This window comes from Ammospiza nelsoni, chromosome 6, assembly GCF_027579445.1.
Source record: "Ammospiza nelsoni isolate bAmmNel1 chromosome 6, bAmmNel1.pri, whole genome shotgun sequence".
In the NCBI taxonomy this organism is placed as follows: Eukaryota; Metazoa; Chordata; class Aves; order Passeriformes; family Passerellidae; genus Ammospiza; species Ammospiza nelsoni.
The window spans coordinates 44,325,368-44,341,808 of NC_080638.1; the positions used below are offsets into that span (position 1 = coordinate 44,325,368).

General features: G+C 38.0%; 1 long non-coding RNA gene across 1 annotated transcript; it reads right to left on the reverse strand.

The window, feature by feature from the left end:
- Nucleotides 1-584: 584 nt before the first annotated feature.
- LOC132075225 (uncharacterized) lies at nucleotides 585-12,822 on the reverse strand. The gene is made up of 3 exons (XR_009418739.1): nucleotides 12,709-12,822; nucleotides 1,094-1,181; nucleotides 585-955 (listed from the first exon to the last, which is right to left on the reverse strand). It is a non-coding gene; the product is annotated as an uncharacterized LOC132075225 (long non-coding RNA).
- Nucleotides 12,823-16,441: the final 3,619 nt, after the last annotated feature.

The following is a 16,441-nucleotide window of genomic DNA, read 5'->3' on the forward strand; positions in this document are numbered from 1 at the left end:
TATCTTTTAATACTTATTTCAAATTATATATGCTGCACTTGTGTTCTACATGGTATGCGTAACATTGAGAATTTTATATCCTAGTCAACTATCAGAAATAATAGCTGAAATCAGAGCTCTTTACACAAACAGAACTTTTTCAAGCACAATGTTTTCCAAGGGAAACAGCTACTGGAAATAAGAATTGACTAAAAATCTAGATTAAGAGAGAGAATGCAGGAAAACTATCACATTTCAGACTTGAATTTGGCATGCTACTTCATACTAAAAGTTTATTCACTCTTAATGGACAGTTAATGTTTTCCTAGCCAACATTCTAACCAACTGCAACTAAAAAATCCTTCTCTGATCCATTCCTAGGAGGAGCACATGTAAAGCTATGCTTTCTGTGCCAGTTTTGAAATTCATTTAATTTGTAGTCCATTATAACAGTTGCAGTTTTGGCAAAGTTATCGCAGAGGTCCCCTGCAACAGAGGTAACTCATTAAACTGCAAAAGATTATGAAACTGGTCCAAAACCAAAAGTATATTCATTCCTTTCTTATGCCTATAAAATTCTTCCCACTGTCACACCTCTGGGCAGTGAGTGGACAGATGAGGTATAGTGAAAAAAAAAGGTATTAAGAAGTAGTGAAAATGGGAGGGATGGGAGGGAGAGAGATGAAGAAGAAAATTTCTTAACATGGAACCCACATATGGGAAAAGGACATAGTACAAACAGATGATATATAACATCATCTCATCGTGATGCAACTGATTAATCTCACTGGAGGTCACACAGCATAGGAAGAGTTTTCAGTTTCATTTGGAGAAAGATAAAGGTCACCATTCAAACAAACTAGCTGCGGGAAGCTTTCTTGTCTGTGTTTCTTTTGCCAAATAATCTTCAAAATGAGGTTTGGCTCTCAATCTTGTTTAAGGGTGGGACCCCTCTTGTCTTCTTTTCTTGTGGAGACTAAAGAAAAGCAAATAGCTCTTTGGGATGTTTTGTTGTCATGCTAAACCTTTCCCGGGTTTGCTCCCTGAAGGTACACAGAAAACAAGGGTAGACTAGGTGCCCCAACAAGTGAGAATTTCCCCAGCTTTAACTTACTTTGGAGATTTTCACTGATTGTTTTAGGCAAACCTTCCTGACACATAAATCTCACTGCTGCAAACTTATCCAGCTCCTTAGGAGGACCCTGAAAAGACAACAGCAACTGTGTTTGCTATAGGATGGCTTTCAGCATTGATGCTTACATCTTCTCTAGCACATACATGAGAGAGGAAGGGAGGACCATATTGCTTATCTTTTGAAGATGAGGATAAACAGCAGAACTATATTTGATGTTAAGAGGTTTCAGAAACAGTTTATTTTAATTATGAAAAAGTGAAATTATGCAACAATTCTGTAGTGTGAGTTTGACAAATACTGAATTTAAAAATATCAGATTGCATTAAACAGCCACTGAATCTGAACTCCAATACTTAACGTTAATTTGAAAAAAAACCTAAGTATAAAGAGTTATAAAACTGCCATCTCTGTTGTTTATTTTCACTTTTTGGTCTTCTGTAACTACTTTAGGCCAAGTTTAACTTTCTCTATTACACTGAAAAACATTAGGCACAGACACAAGCCAGGTTCAGAGAATAAATTATGAAAGAGCTATCATATTTCACCATTAAAATAATTCTCTCTTTAGAGAAAAGATTTGAGCATGGTAGATAAGTGACATTACAGACCCACTCTCTGAACATTTTTAAATAATAACAATCCAGCTTTTTACTTGAGTCCTTTCTTGCAAATCCAGAGCAATTGTTTTCAGTGCTGTTACATAGCATCTGTGCTGAAAAGCTGAAGTTGTCTTCTCATATTTAGTGCCACGGTTCAGTTCCAGAAGCATTTCCAGTTGATTCTAGGCTGATGTAAATTCAGGTATGCTTTTCTCTTTATTCCCCTCAGTATAGCTGGCACAATATACAACCCCTAGATAGGTGCACATTGCTGACCTAGCAGTTCCAAACAGAGCAAATCCCTGAGTGGAGCTGGAGCTCAGCAGCACAGTGACACAGCATCTGCAGGCTCAGGAACATCGCCACACTGACCTGCCCTCTCCAGTGGGCTTGCATCCATGCACTGACTGCAATCCTTGCTGGTCTGCCAGTGATGGTCCTTATACAGCAGTTAGAGAATCCAAAGAGGCCAGAAATCTTTAGATGGTATTTCCTAAAGATTCTCATTTCCTTGTTCGGCTTCACATATCCTCCCAACATATTTACAGATAAAGCATTAATTTAGATTTCGTAATGAACTGCCTGTGTCTTCCATTATGAAGTACTGCAGAAAGATCAAACCAGAGACAGGTGTCGCTTGCCTACTTCAAATTGCATCACATCATTAAATGCCTTTTGTCTCAAGCAGTGACAAGCAGAATTGGAAAGTTAAAGGAAAGGAAAGGAGAAAATGCTATGCAATGGCAGAGCTATTACCACCTGCATGATTAGGAGCAGATGCAGCTACTCAATCTCTCCAACTGATAGAGAAAATATTCTCTATCTTTAGAGGAAGGTTGTAGCCATAAAAATATACTTAGACCATGCTATTCCCAGGTCACTGATATCTCAGGAGGCAGACTTTGCCCTCCTGTACTAGCTACTGCTGTGCTGTAAATATCCCTGCTCAGTGGGGAGTGAACAGTACCAAAAAAAGGAGGAAAAAATACATTCAAGGCAGGTCTCAAGGAAAAGCTCTTGTGTAGGAGATATGCTGCATATTTGCTGAGGATGTGGGGAAACAAAATTACACAGAATGGACTAAGCAAGAAGTATCAAACAGAAAATGGAATGCTGTTTTTTTCGAAGCTGTTAAACCTTCCATTGACTCTCAGTGTAAAAATAATTTTGTTTTCAAGATTACGTCAATGACAAAAGAACAGTAAATAGTTCTGTGAAAGAGTACAGTGTATATCAATTCCACAGCCATTACCAGCAAAATGGGAACAAAATATACTTGTTGTTTCCAAGTATATTCCATAAAAAACTGAAGTAACACCATTCCACAAGTCAATGTGAAAGACAGTCCACTGGGATGACAGAATGTTTACTCCAATTATCTCTCCAACAGAGGGTCCTTGTCCAAAATTAAAAATTCTGCCCTGATAGAACGAGTGCCAACTCAATCTGTCTAAATTACTTTTCTTCACAACTGGTAACAACTGAGGAAAGCAGGGAATCCTAAGGATGACTTTGATAGAGGCATTTCTTTCTTTAGTAGGTCTATCAGTCAGAAGATTTTCTGTGAAAAGGAAGGAATTACCTTACTACAATCAAAGAAGTGTGCTACTTCCCCACACTTATTTGTTTCCTTCTTTCAAGTTTAAAATTAATAGAATACTGCATAGAAGAGAAATTCTAATGAGAATACTCAGACTGTAGTAGTTCTTTGTTGTTCAGCTATTGGCAATTAAAGTATTAATGTTAAATATAAGAACAAGGAAGAACCACATGGGTAGAACTAAATATGAACTGCTAAGGAGCTCTAAATAGAGGCACAAGTCGGATTTTTTTCTGAGCTTTCTAAAAGAAAATGTATCCAGGGTTATGTAACTATAGAGATTGAGTTTTTACTTAGCTCAGAAGTTAATTTTTATATTGCATGTAGCAATTTTTAAAAATTACTCTATGGCATTATTGGCACACGTGAGTTAATGTCTAATAGGTCTAGTGACAAAATTGATCATAGTATACCAAATATATTTTTTTCTGAATTAAATCCATGAGAATCAGAAAGAAAAGCAGCCAAGGGTAGCTACGGCTGAATGATAACAATAGAATACTAAAGAGAGTTTGTCCAAGAACAATGTCCAACCCAGAAACAAATTGTAGAGGAAGAAACCAGATTAAAAATCCATATAACAGTAATTGCCCATAGCATAATGAGCCAAATTAATCCCTGGAGTTTATGAGAGTTGAATTTGGCTTTAAGCAAGATTCTTGTTTATGGAAAATTCTGAGGATGGGGAAGAACTATAACATAATACCACTTTCAATGAAAGCTAACATTCAAAACTCAAAGTAGCATTTCAGAATGTTATCTGAATCATGCAAGCTGTTCTTATCCACATGTTCATTTGTCTCAGATTCAGGCAGTGAAAAAACTATATCTATTCATTAATGAAGCATATCCACAACTACTGGAGCCACCTGCTAATGTAAAAGTACCAAAGGAGCAACAAGTCACCTAGAGGAGATTTCTATACCTCAAGTATTAATGTGCCTCCTAGATATAGTACTGTATGGAGAGCAGACATACTTTATAGAATATTTGGTGTTCCTAAATTCTCACACATCCAATGTATTTGTCTGTCAAGGTATATGGATATTCATCTCTATATGCTTATATATGTGCATTCATGTGCCTTTCTGTCTCTTACCTCTCCATCCCTCACTAAAAACCAGATAGAGTGATGCTTCAATTTTACTACACAATTTTTTGGTCTGAGACAGAAAAAAAGCAAAGCTACAATAAACACAAAAATAATTATGGGACTTGTAAATATGCAAGCACTGAGGCTTTCTCCATTGTGTATCTCAGACAAAAAGATCTGTCACTACTAGAAGATACTGCAACATAAATATACATGGGCATACACGTCAACATATTAATTTACCTCAAAATCTATAAGGAAAGTCTACAGCCTCAGCATAGTTAACATTTTCACCTGTAGGGGAAAAAAACACACACTGCTGTATAATCACTGTTGATTATAAAGAGCCTACAGTGGATGAAGTTGAAGACCAGAGGCTTACATGTTTGATGTTGCTTTATTAAGCCTCAAGGCAGCTTTTAAGTTACTCCAGCCTTCTATACAAATAAAGGGATCACAGCATGCTGGAAGAAGGACAGAGCGCTCACACTGTAGGGAGTCTTCGGTGGGAATTCCCAGCACTGAATCCATTTCACAAAGTATTAAACTGATCATCACATGAAAGTAGGTCCCCATTTTGCTCACCTAATCAAAGAATTTGAAGACCAACAATGGGAAAATGAAATGGAGAAAAAAGTCCTCTCTCTTAGAGGAGATCCCCTGTTTGATATGCAGAAGACAACTGTAGACAGGCCCTTTCAGCAGCAGCTTGTGTGTCCTGACCCAAACTTCCAATAAATTGGCTCCTCATCTCTTGTCTGTAAGCATTCCCAGCCCAGAGACAGACATCCTTGCATCACATGGTCCCTTTAATTCCCACTAGTAAATATGTTTTGGTCTTGGTGGAGTCAGTTTTTCCTCAGAATTTCCACGCACATGAGAGGGAACTCTCAGCCACCACAATACTCACAGCCATTAGCTCTGGCCAGCTGCAGTAAATCCTCCCCAGTTCAGTCAGATTATTACTGGAATGAAACATCAGCTTCATTCTATCACTCTCTTTGTTCCTCAAGTGTAAAATTACAAGTCAACTGAGGGTCATACATTACCATAACACCAAAGAACAGGAAGTCTGATAAGAGCCAGAAGAACGACTCATACACATTTTAAAGGATTTTGCCTCAAACCTTGAACAACTTCACACTGGAGAATGCAGTCCACAAGGTTAAATCACAGGAGGAGAAAACAGGAGAGTGCCTGCAACTTGGACATAATTTAGGAAGCAGTGCTTGGTGTTTCAGTGTCCATAAGAACCATGGAGGAGACATAATGGGTACTTCAGTGAGTTTGTGCTGCTCGAAGTGTTAGGAACAGCAAGAGCAGACCCACTTGTGAGGATCCTCCCCTTCAGCTTTTCTTTCAGGTGTGACATTAACTTGTAAAACATCACTGCAGTCACACTTAGTCTTTATTAAAGGCCTCAGTTTGGACATCAGTACATCTTCTTGGAGACCAGCTGCTTTAAAACAGCTCTAACATGGTCATAGACCACTGTGGAAACACCAGGGAGAGGCTACCCTCTCTATCATGAAATCTAAAAACATTAGAAAGGACTCCCCAGCCATTCAAAACCAGTCAGAAAACTAGCAAGTCAGCAAAAGAAGGCATTACAGCACATATGATTTCTTTGTGGCTATCTATAGATACAGGATTAGTTTTTGCTATGTGTATGAGAATTTTAAACCACAGTGGTGATTGAATTTTCCCAGCAACACCTTTAAGACTAGATAACACTGAACTGCAGTAGAGATAAATTAGGGTCTAAAATTACTTGTGTCACTGAAGTTCATGCTTGGTGCTAGTATGTGTGCACATGTTTGCAAATGTACATCCTAATCCTTCTATGTTGTCTGGTACTCCCTATCACTCCTGAAGCCAGTATTTCATTTACACAGTGGGATCTTGGTATCCAGTATGATTTGCAAGCTTCTGAGGAAAGTTCTCAGCTTCAGTTCTCCACATTACCTCACCTTCCAAACATTAAAAAATAATAATTTTAAAGCAGGAGGTTGAATGTGTAATCTTCTCACTGGCCTGACTGCAAATTAAAATGAGACAGCATTGGAAAATCATGCTTTATACCAAGCCATGGGAAACAGACAAAGGTCAAATCATATCTGGAAATTCTTTCAGACATCCTGCAAAGGCCTTACATGACAATGTTGTTTCTGGCTGGTTTTTTCACTCTGGAAAGTGATGCAACCTGGGTGTACATGAACAGGAAAAGGTAATATAGCTCTGCACTGGCATTCAGCCATCTGTGATGTGCTCATATGCCCTTACTTAAAATTACACTAGATATTTAAGCTGATCCAATGGGATATGGATGCTGAAAGAAGCAATACTACATTTCTCTCCCTACTATCACCTGCATGGTACCACCCAGTCTCTTGTCTCTGGAGTGTTTCTGATCCTTTTCAGAGATGTTCAGAAAAAACATCTTCAAAAATAAGCATGTGTGTTTGCTGTACCCCCTTTTGGCTTGTGGTCCTTCTCATGAAATCTCACCCTCTTTGTGTCCTTCCTCTTTTCAAATACATCCATCCTGTGACTTTCTTTAAGGCTTTCTGCTCCATAGCCCTATACTGCTGATTATTGATAGGTTACATAAAATCCCTGTGTGCCAGTTGGAGAGGGAAAAAATGTAACATAAAAAGCTGAAGGGCCTCAGGGCAAAACTGAGTTAACCCCATGAATTTTTACAATTAACTTCCCTACACATACCCAAATCTCTGTCTTCCTCTTTTTTCTCTCTTTACTAAGGGCATTTTATTAGACTAGAAAAACCTTCATGACTGCAAAAGATGGAGTAATATTTGGCATTATTCATATTTAGAAAATATTCAAGACATTGTGTTTGTTCTTTTGTGCATCTTTTGTGAACATAAGCATTTTGTCACACCTAGGAGTGGGAGCATCCAATTCTACACTATACATGCTAAAGAAAATACTATATTTGTATTACCAGACCAACTGGCAAAGTCATTCTAAAGAAAGAAACTTCAGGGATGGACATCAAATTAAATTATCATAAATAAATTCTTGCTAATCCAGTAGAAGAAATAAAAATATGCAAACCTGCTATGCCTGAACAAGGTGTAATAATCAAGTAACAACATTTGTCAGTGCTACTTCAGCATTGCAGAACTGGCTCAGCCAGTTCAGAAAAGCTGTGGGAAACACACTGAGGTCTGAGCAGTTGCAATTACTGTGGACAACAAATGGTAAACAACTGGTAATCTCTTAAAAACAGGTGCCAGGAACCACTAAGTTACCTCTGGTGGCCAATTTCCAAGTAATTCAAGAATTATTTTAAATTCATAAATGTACGCATTAAAATTGAAAATACATAGAAATAACATCACATACTTAGTATATACTTTCATTCCAGATACTTTACACTTGACTGGAAGAACCACACCTAAAGGTACTCAGATTCCATTAGGGCATCTGTTATAATCCGTGCCCCTGGTATACCAACAGACAGGGAAATCAAATTCATTTCATGGTGTCCCAAACATTCCAACTGCTGGACGTAGTTTGTTTGTTTATTTTCTCAACTCGCACAAAGGAAATCCATGAAATTCTCTATTGAAGGGAAATCTTTCCCAAGATCTAGTTACAAAAAGAAACTCTCCAAGCTGTGTGTGGCCACATTCCCAGCTGTACCATTGTTCATTAGATGTAACTAAGGAGGAGGCTGAGGATGAGATCCATGAAAAACCAATGCATTTCTCCTATCCTGGGGGCAGTTTTTCACCAGCCCTGCCCTTCCATAGATGAAAGCAATCCAAGGCCTCTTCTAATCTACACCAGCTGCTTCACCAAAGCCCCATGTTGGTCAGGACTTGCTGCAGCACACCAAGGTCAGGTTCCCTTCTCCCTCTCCCCTGCTGCAATCTCTGCATGGAAGGTTGGGAGGCATGAGGCAGGAAAACATCCAACATGGGAGGGAGGTGTGCACAGAGAGCATCACTGTGCCAGAGAAACCTGACTGCTTCCCCTGCTCCTCTTAACATAGCAGCAGTGAAGAGGGAAAGAAAGGGAGATCAGTCTCTAAAATCTGTGCCTATCAGATCTGTTTATTCTTACCCATGGCCCCAGCTCACAGTGGTCCTCAACACAAGGCTGCAGAAATGACCACCTCAAGACTAACAAGAACATGACCCATGAAAACTTATCGTCATTCATATGCCACCACTCTCCCCTGGGGATTTTACTTTCTGAATATCTCAGGATTTATGAGAATCATGAGTTCATAATGCACATCAAAAGAAAAATTTTTAAAAAGTATGCTAACTTAACACAATTAAACAAATATAAATGGTGCAATGGTTGAAAGGCTGGTTTTGTTCTGCAGCTATGAGGTAATCAAATGCTGCAAACCAAAGTTCACCTGGGAAATAGGGAACAGGGTGGGATGGGCAAAGTCTTTCTGGTAGCCTGATGCCAAGATTTTGTAACCCCAGTGAGAGTAAAGTCATTGCTGCCTGCTTAACAGATCAGAGGCTGCAAAGCCACACAGCATTAAGCATTTTTAACTCTCAGTCCCTGCAATCTACCACATCAACACAGCAACATATTTGTTACAAGGGGGTAAAAAAAAAAGAAAGAATAAAATTAAAATGCCACCAAAGGCACTGAACTTCTAGTGAGAAAAAAGTATTTCTGTGCAGAAAGTTTCTGAAGATGTCAGAGTGGGAACAAAGCCCAGTGGACCCTTGAATACCAGTAAATGATTTATTATCAAATGGTCACTACTGCTTCTTCTAAGACAGGATCAAAAGTTGTGGACTTTACAAAGGCTGAGAAAAAGGCTTACAGCTCATTGTGAGATCATCTTTAGAGTACTCAACCATATAAAATCCATCAAGAAAGTTAGCACACATGGTAAACAGACAGAAAAGAAATTTTAAAAGGTGGGGAGGGTTAAGATTGAAGTAATTTTAAAACTGTGCAGATTTACTTTTTTTTTTTTTTGCTTTCTGATGCTGTATTGAATGTGCTGTTGTATCCAGTAAAACCCTGATATTCCTATCCTTAACCATACAACAGAGAAATGCTGTTTTTTCAAAAAGCGGGAAAATCACAAATGCTACGTGGTACAAGAAAATACTTCTTGCTCTTATTTGGTCATTTATATCTGTGGGGGAACAAAACAAAAACATCCAGACTGGTGAATTTATGCTTACACTAAATGCAGATTAAAAGAGAAATGACAACAATAAAAAAAATTGCCACTGAAATTAAATTTCCACAAAAAGTAATCTTTGGTATCAACATTTTCTGTGTTTTGCTCAAAAAACCCCAAAGACTCCCAAAATACACAAACATAAAAATTTTCATAAAGCTCTCTGGTGAAAAATTGTTGATTATCAAACCTTTGACAAATTCAAGCTTTACTTCTCTGATTTATTTAGCTTAGTCATTAAAAACCATTTTCATAGAAAATTAATATATTCACTACTACTCTGTGTATGTAGCTGTTCCTTAGAGTAAAAACAGATTTTATCAGATTCCTAGGCTGACAGAAATCCTAGGGGTGTAAGAGTCTCCAGCACCGGTCATCTCATGGCCTACCTCAAAGGTCAGGCTCCACAGTGACATTTAGTCTAAAAGGTTTTGCTTAGAGATAGAAGGGGCAAGCCCAGATTGCATATTTAAACACTGTTCATTCCATCAGAAAATCTCCTGCCAGCATTGAAAAATAAGTAAAAACCCAATCTTTATTGGACTGAATACAAGACACATCCATTTGTATCTGCATGAGAAAGCAAAAATGTTGGATGGCCAAACTCAAGTACCAAGTTCTCATTATTCAAGAGCAGAAAGTACAGTCAAGTAGGGAGGTACTGGGAGTATGATGAAATATACTGAAATTTGGACGATTTTTTTTTCTAAATAATGGCTGTGAACTACCATAATAAGTGAAGAATAAGTCATATCTTTGAAAAAGCGCCCAAGTGAATTCCATTTTATCCAAACTGTGCTGAAAAGACACAGATGCAGATCGATTCCAAATACATGATGACTATTTTTTTAGTAGTTTTAATAAGGGAGAAAAAATAAGCTATTTCTTATTTCTATTGTTATCTGCAATAGCCTGAAGTGAATGAACACCATGGCTCCTGCCCAGTATCCCTGTTAATTCCATTTGTACTTTTAAAAATCAGTACAAGGGGGAAACATGACAAAGCCTGAAATGCGAAACATCAAACTTTCTGCTTTAACTATTCAGATCTGGCACGCATACACACAGCTTTTACACTCCAGCTTGTCCCCAGAGTGCATCACAGCAGCCCAAAGATTGTTCCAATTAACACCTGCTACTATTGGTCCCAAAGGGTCATTCTGAGATCTGAGGATCTCACAGCAAAGAACAGCTTCAGCAGCTGTAAAGAAAAGGGGACTGGACCTTACTACACAATTCTTGCTGTGAGAGGGGAGAGATCTTCCAGTGTTTGGAAGAACTCAGCTAAAGGAAGTCTTGAGACAAAGAAAAGTCACAAAACACATTTTGCAGCACTGGAAAAGTCAGGTCTGTGATATATCTTTTTCTGCAAGTAATCAAAATAATTGTAAAACCTTTCAGTATTAGTCAGCTTCTTCAAGTGATCCAGTATTTGCAAGTGAAATTACTTTTTGGAGACAGGAAAAGGGCTAATTTTTCTCAAAATGTCTAAGCAAAAAAAGATGAAAATTGATCAGCCCATCTGAGACAAGATAGATAAATTTTGTTTTCCTTACGAGAGCAAAAAGTAACCTTTCCCATAGCAATCCAGCTCCCTGAAAGTTTCCTAAAGTTAGCCTTCTATCTTCCCATGCTATACAACCACCAACCTGTGGAGCAACATATTTCCATTTAACACCCTCAATGCCCCCAGTCCTCCTCTCCCCTCGTGGCATTCATCCTGTGGACTTTTAGTCTCCCTGGTCCCACTACTCAGTGCTTGGCAAGAAATGAGTGAGGGGCAGGGGAACAGCAGGACAGCCATGTGCCATCTGTCCATGCTGTTATTTTGTCTCCTATTGATTAATGAGTCTCAGGGAAGCCCCATCTACTGACCTCCTTCAGCTTTGGTAATCCTACTTGGAGTACTTTTATGAGAATTTTCAAGCATTTCTTTTATCTTAAGGAAAAATCTAGAAAATTAAATGAAAAAAAGCCATCATGAACGCACTGTTATGTTCTTGCAGACATTTATCTAATGACTAATGTTATCCAAGTATATACAAAGTTATACAGAGGCATAAATGTTTCAAAATCTGATCCAAGTCTGGTAAACCACTTTCAAAATCAGGAAATTCCAATGGAAAGGTTAGCTTCATTTGCATCTGTATTATTTTCTGTTCTTGCTTCCATTTTTGGTGAAAATTTTAATATAACTGTAGTCCCTTAGTCTAAAGTATAAAATAAACAGCAGGTTTAAGCTGTCATGAAGTCTGAGGCTAATGATGCCACTCAAGCAAGTAAGACACCATGGAGAGGAATTTTGTTTGTTCATACTGAGAATATTTTTTAAAAGCTGAAGGAATAAAAAAATGCTTTATAGTACAAGGAAATCAGACTCAAGTTTTGCAGAACAGCTGTGGTAAAGACCTCAGATCTGGGAAATTTCTGACTAAGAACCTTTCATCTTAAAAGTCTATTTATAACAGTGGACAAGTCTGTCTCTTTGAGCCTGCCTCAGCAGAGATGAGCTTCAGCACAATAAAGGAAACAAACAAAAAACCCAGAAGAAAATCAGACTGCAATGAACTATTCTTCAAGCATAACTGGTCCTCAGAGTACATCCAGGAACCTGTCAGAACTGAACATCAAACACTGGCTTACACATTCAAGCAGGATGTCTTTACAGACATTATTCATAATTTTTAGTATATTATCAGCACTGATATACATCAGAGTACTCACTGTACTTGAAATTTGGCTCAAATACTATACTACATATGAAAAGGGTAAAGAAGAAAAGGACAAAGGGGAATGAGAAGAAACAAATACTACAGAGCAGTTTGTACTTAGCTACAGCCACTCTACGTTTATTGTTCAGAGCCATTTTCCAGATGCACGTGTGCCTGCAAGCAAGAGGAGCTTGTCTGGTACACGAGTACACCAGACCAGCTCCTTCTGCTGCTACACATGCAGCAACAGCTAAACCATAAATGAGACCTTGACAGATTAAAAATTTACCCCATTCAGTATTCTTAAACCACCAGTCATTCAAGTTAGATACTAATGTTCTTTAAAGGCCTAGTAAAGATTAAAAAAAAAAAAATACAGCAAGTTACTTGCATGTCATACCTTAGGTGGTACATGAATCAGCATCATCACAACTTCACATTTTTCTCAAGTATTAATTCCCTCAGCTAAGGAAAGAAAACTATTCTTTTCCTCCACTAGTGATGTACTTGGTTACTAATGAAGCAAATGCAAAGCTAACCAAGAAGAGTGTTAAATTAAAGACAATTTGAAAGATTAACAGCATTCAGCTGTGCTGCTGAAGGGGGGGATTATCTGCTTAGTGCCACACCCCAGCTGTGCTAATTGAAGTGAAGATCAGGAGGGAAAGACCAAGCCTCAAAAGACAAGTCCAGGCTCTGTTTCATAATGCTTGCCTTCAACATCATCTGTTCTACAGACCTTAAAAAACCCAAAATCCAAACACTAGGACCAGTCTCAAATAAATTCACTCAATGAAAGTTGTCAGCCTAAACCAGTGAAGCTTTATTTATTCATAGAAAATGTACAGTGTAGGAAGCTGAACTGAAAGCTTTCTCCATGCCTTCTTGCCAATAGGCCTGCTCCCTGCCCTGGAAGAATGCTAGATATTTTCAGAAATAAGAACAAACATAATTAGAAATATGAGGCATACATACATTTTTAGTGCATTTATTCACCACCATCCCTCAAAACTGAGCTAGAGTCATCAACATACAGCCTGGATTGGTGTTTACACCCTCTTTTCCAAGCACTGGTATTGTTCACTCTCTCACAGACCATTGCCAGGGGCAGTGGGCAGAGGGAGGGGTTGGGTAAGGCCCGTTCCAAGCAATCACATGTCAATCCTTTGTCTGCCCTGTACACTTTGTTATTAGCACTTTTGCTGTTTCTGTTCATTTTTTTATCTCATTGCTTTTCCAGTAAATTGTCCTTATCCCAACCTGTGATCTTTACCTTTTGTGCCTCCAATTCTCCTCTCCAGCCTCCCGAAGGGGAGAGGACCAGGGGAAAGGGGGAAGTGAGCAAGTGAGCGGCAGCTTGGTTTGGAGAATTTCTGGGGAAGCACTAAATGGGGAAGCAACATTCCCCATTTGGAATTCCTAAACCACAACAGACTTCTTTGATGGATTGTGAATACAACAACCTGATACAGTTTACCATGATCTGATCTCAAAACTATTTTTCCTATAATTCTCTTTCTAATTATTCATTAATTTTGCCTTCTTCCAAATTGTACTGTGAAGTCTCTAGAGGAGAATCACTATTTACATGTCTTTCCAGTTTTTTTTTTTAATTATTAACAAACATGCACAGCTTTTCTGAAGACATCATAACATGTCCTTTCCCTCTGGAGATTTCTTAGGCTTTGAACTGAATGCATGAAGGATTTTAGTGCCTATATGCCCTCTGTGGTCTTTCAGTAGTAAAACAGTTTTATCCAACCAGTGATCAGGTGGCCTAGATCAGAATAAATTTTCCATTCAGAGTTAATGAAGTTTGACATATTCCACCTCCACCACTCACTGCTAGAAAGAGGTGTAGTATCTCTTCACCACTGATGGCACAACTGTTTGTAGTATCTCATTTTAAACAGAAAAAGGGAAATGGTCCTGCTTCAAAATAACCCATCAGAAAATAAGGGTGTTGTTTTCAGCCCTTGATCCAGTTTATTAAATGGTCTCAGAAAGATTTGTGCAAACAAACCTGAGAGGGAAGTGCCAATGATAGCAACAAAGTAGGGCAGTGGGTCCTTTGGTTTTTGTCCCATAGGGCATGGCCTTCTAGAATGAACTACGCTTTTTGGAAACCGATTTTAACATTTGGACAGCACTCAAGTTTCAGTGAGAGCAACCACTGAGCTTTTTTAAGCACCTGGAAGCAGCAGACAAATGATGCAACACATTCTCCTGTTACATAGCTAAAGACAAGACTAAATATTAGGTTGTTTTGGCCTTTTTTTTTTTTTTTTTTTTGTTAGGAGCTCATCCAAAAAGAAAGCAGCCAAATACTTTAAACTCATGGCCTTTATGTAAGATGTTTTGTTCTGTGTCTTAATTTGTCTCTTTTGTCACTTTCATTCCATTTAAAAGTTTCTATGTTATAGTAGGTCCATTGTCTATCTAATCCAAGAGGCTGGTGTGCAGAGCTTTGAAGAAAAATTAACATCCTGGTGTGCTCTGTCCATCAGAAGCAGCAGCACCCTCAGAGAGTTTCAAGGCCACATAGCTGTGCTTCTCCTGCTCCCAAGTCCCAGATTGTCAGGATTTCAGGGTGCAGAATAGCACAGTCCATTAGAGGGGCTTATGAAATGAGGATTGGCATTTACTCCATTTCATTCAGGACATTATATCAGTTCCTGATACTATTTTCACTGGAAATTCATTACTCAGGAAAGCCTTTACAGAGGTGAAAGGATTTCACACATGGGAAGCTTATCTCTGCTGCTCTTCCAAACTTTGTACTATATTCCAGGAAGTATTGATTTTTTATTTATTTTTACATTTCTGGAATAGATTCAAGAGAGTCCTATTCTGAACATTGAAAGAGGTGAAGGTCCTGCATTTTATCTGGGAAAACCTGGAAGGTCCCAACATTTCACAGTATTACCTTATCACTTTGCTCAGGCCAGGGGCATATTTAACAAATGTTTCATGTTTAAAAGTTTCAGGGTAAGAAAATTATGGAAGCTAAACCGAATACATTATGTTGCCAGGTACTGTAAAATTATTTTCTTTGCTTCTGATGGCTTGAGGATTGGCAACTTCTAGAGGGGATTGTAACTACAAATTCACTGCACTAAAGTTGGTAGCACATAGAATGTCACAATAAATCTACAAAAACAGGAATCAACTCATTTTTAAAAAGGTGCTTCTGAGATCTAAGTTGTAAAGAAAAATATCTAGCTCAGCTGTCTTCAATACAAAATAAATGTTAATTTCCAACTGACTAATCATTTTCAAGTTATGGCAACAACTAAAAATGGTATTCATATTTGTAGTGCAAAAGTGCATATATTTAAATTACCTGAAGTACCTTCTTTTTTTCTCTTTCATTTCCCTTTCTCCTCTAAAGAGTCTTATGCAGAGGCAGAGATGGCACAAGCCACAAGGGTTTAAAGACAATTCTGTATATCTGAAAGTTGTATCTAAACTTGCTGTCCATTCCTCCCTGGTACTTCAGCGGGGCCCAAGGCAAGGTAGATCCAAAAATGAACAATGGGTATGAGGCATTTTTAAATGTTTTATATTAAAACTAAATGTATAATGTGTATAACTTCAAAACACTTATAATAGCATACAATTCTAAAGTCCTTTTTTTAAACTTTTAATTAAATGCTTTTAAAAGTAAGTATATGACCCATAGTATTTAAGCCAGAATTAACAGAAATGTAAATATGAAAATGCTTTGAATACAAAATAGTAATTGGTAGTTTCCAGTTCCTGGGGAAATGGGCTACAAAAGTCAAAGTGGGTCCAGATAGCTTATCTTCATATAGACTTACTACTGAAAAAGAGGAAACTAAAAATACACAACACATACTAAAATCTGATCATGCTGAGGACTTATGACACCAGTCATTTAATGGAAGATGGTTACAAGCACATACAGTAAAAATATTTCACGTTTTATTATAAGTTCCAATTATTTCTACAGCTGGAACATACAAACTAATCAGAGCCTGAAGCAGGAGCAGAAGAAAAGTATCAAATTCTGCACCCCATTTTTAATCAGCAGATAGGATAACTGCAGGTAAGAACCATACACAGAACCATAGGGAAGAACAAATACATCTCCCAGGAAACATTTTTCATTA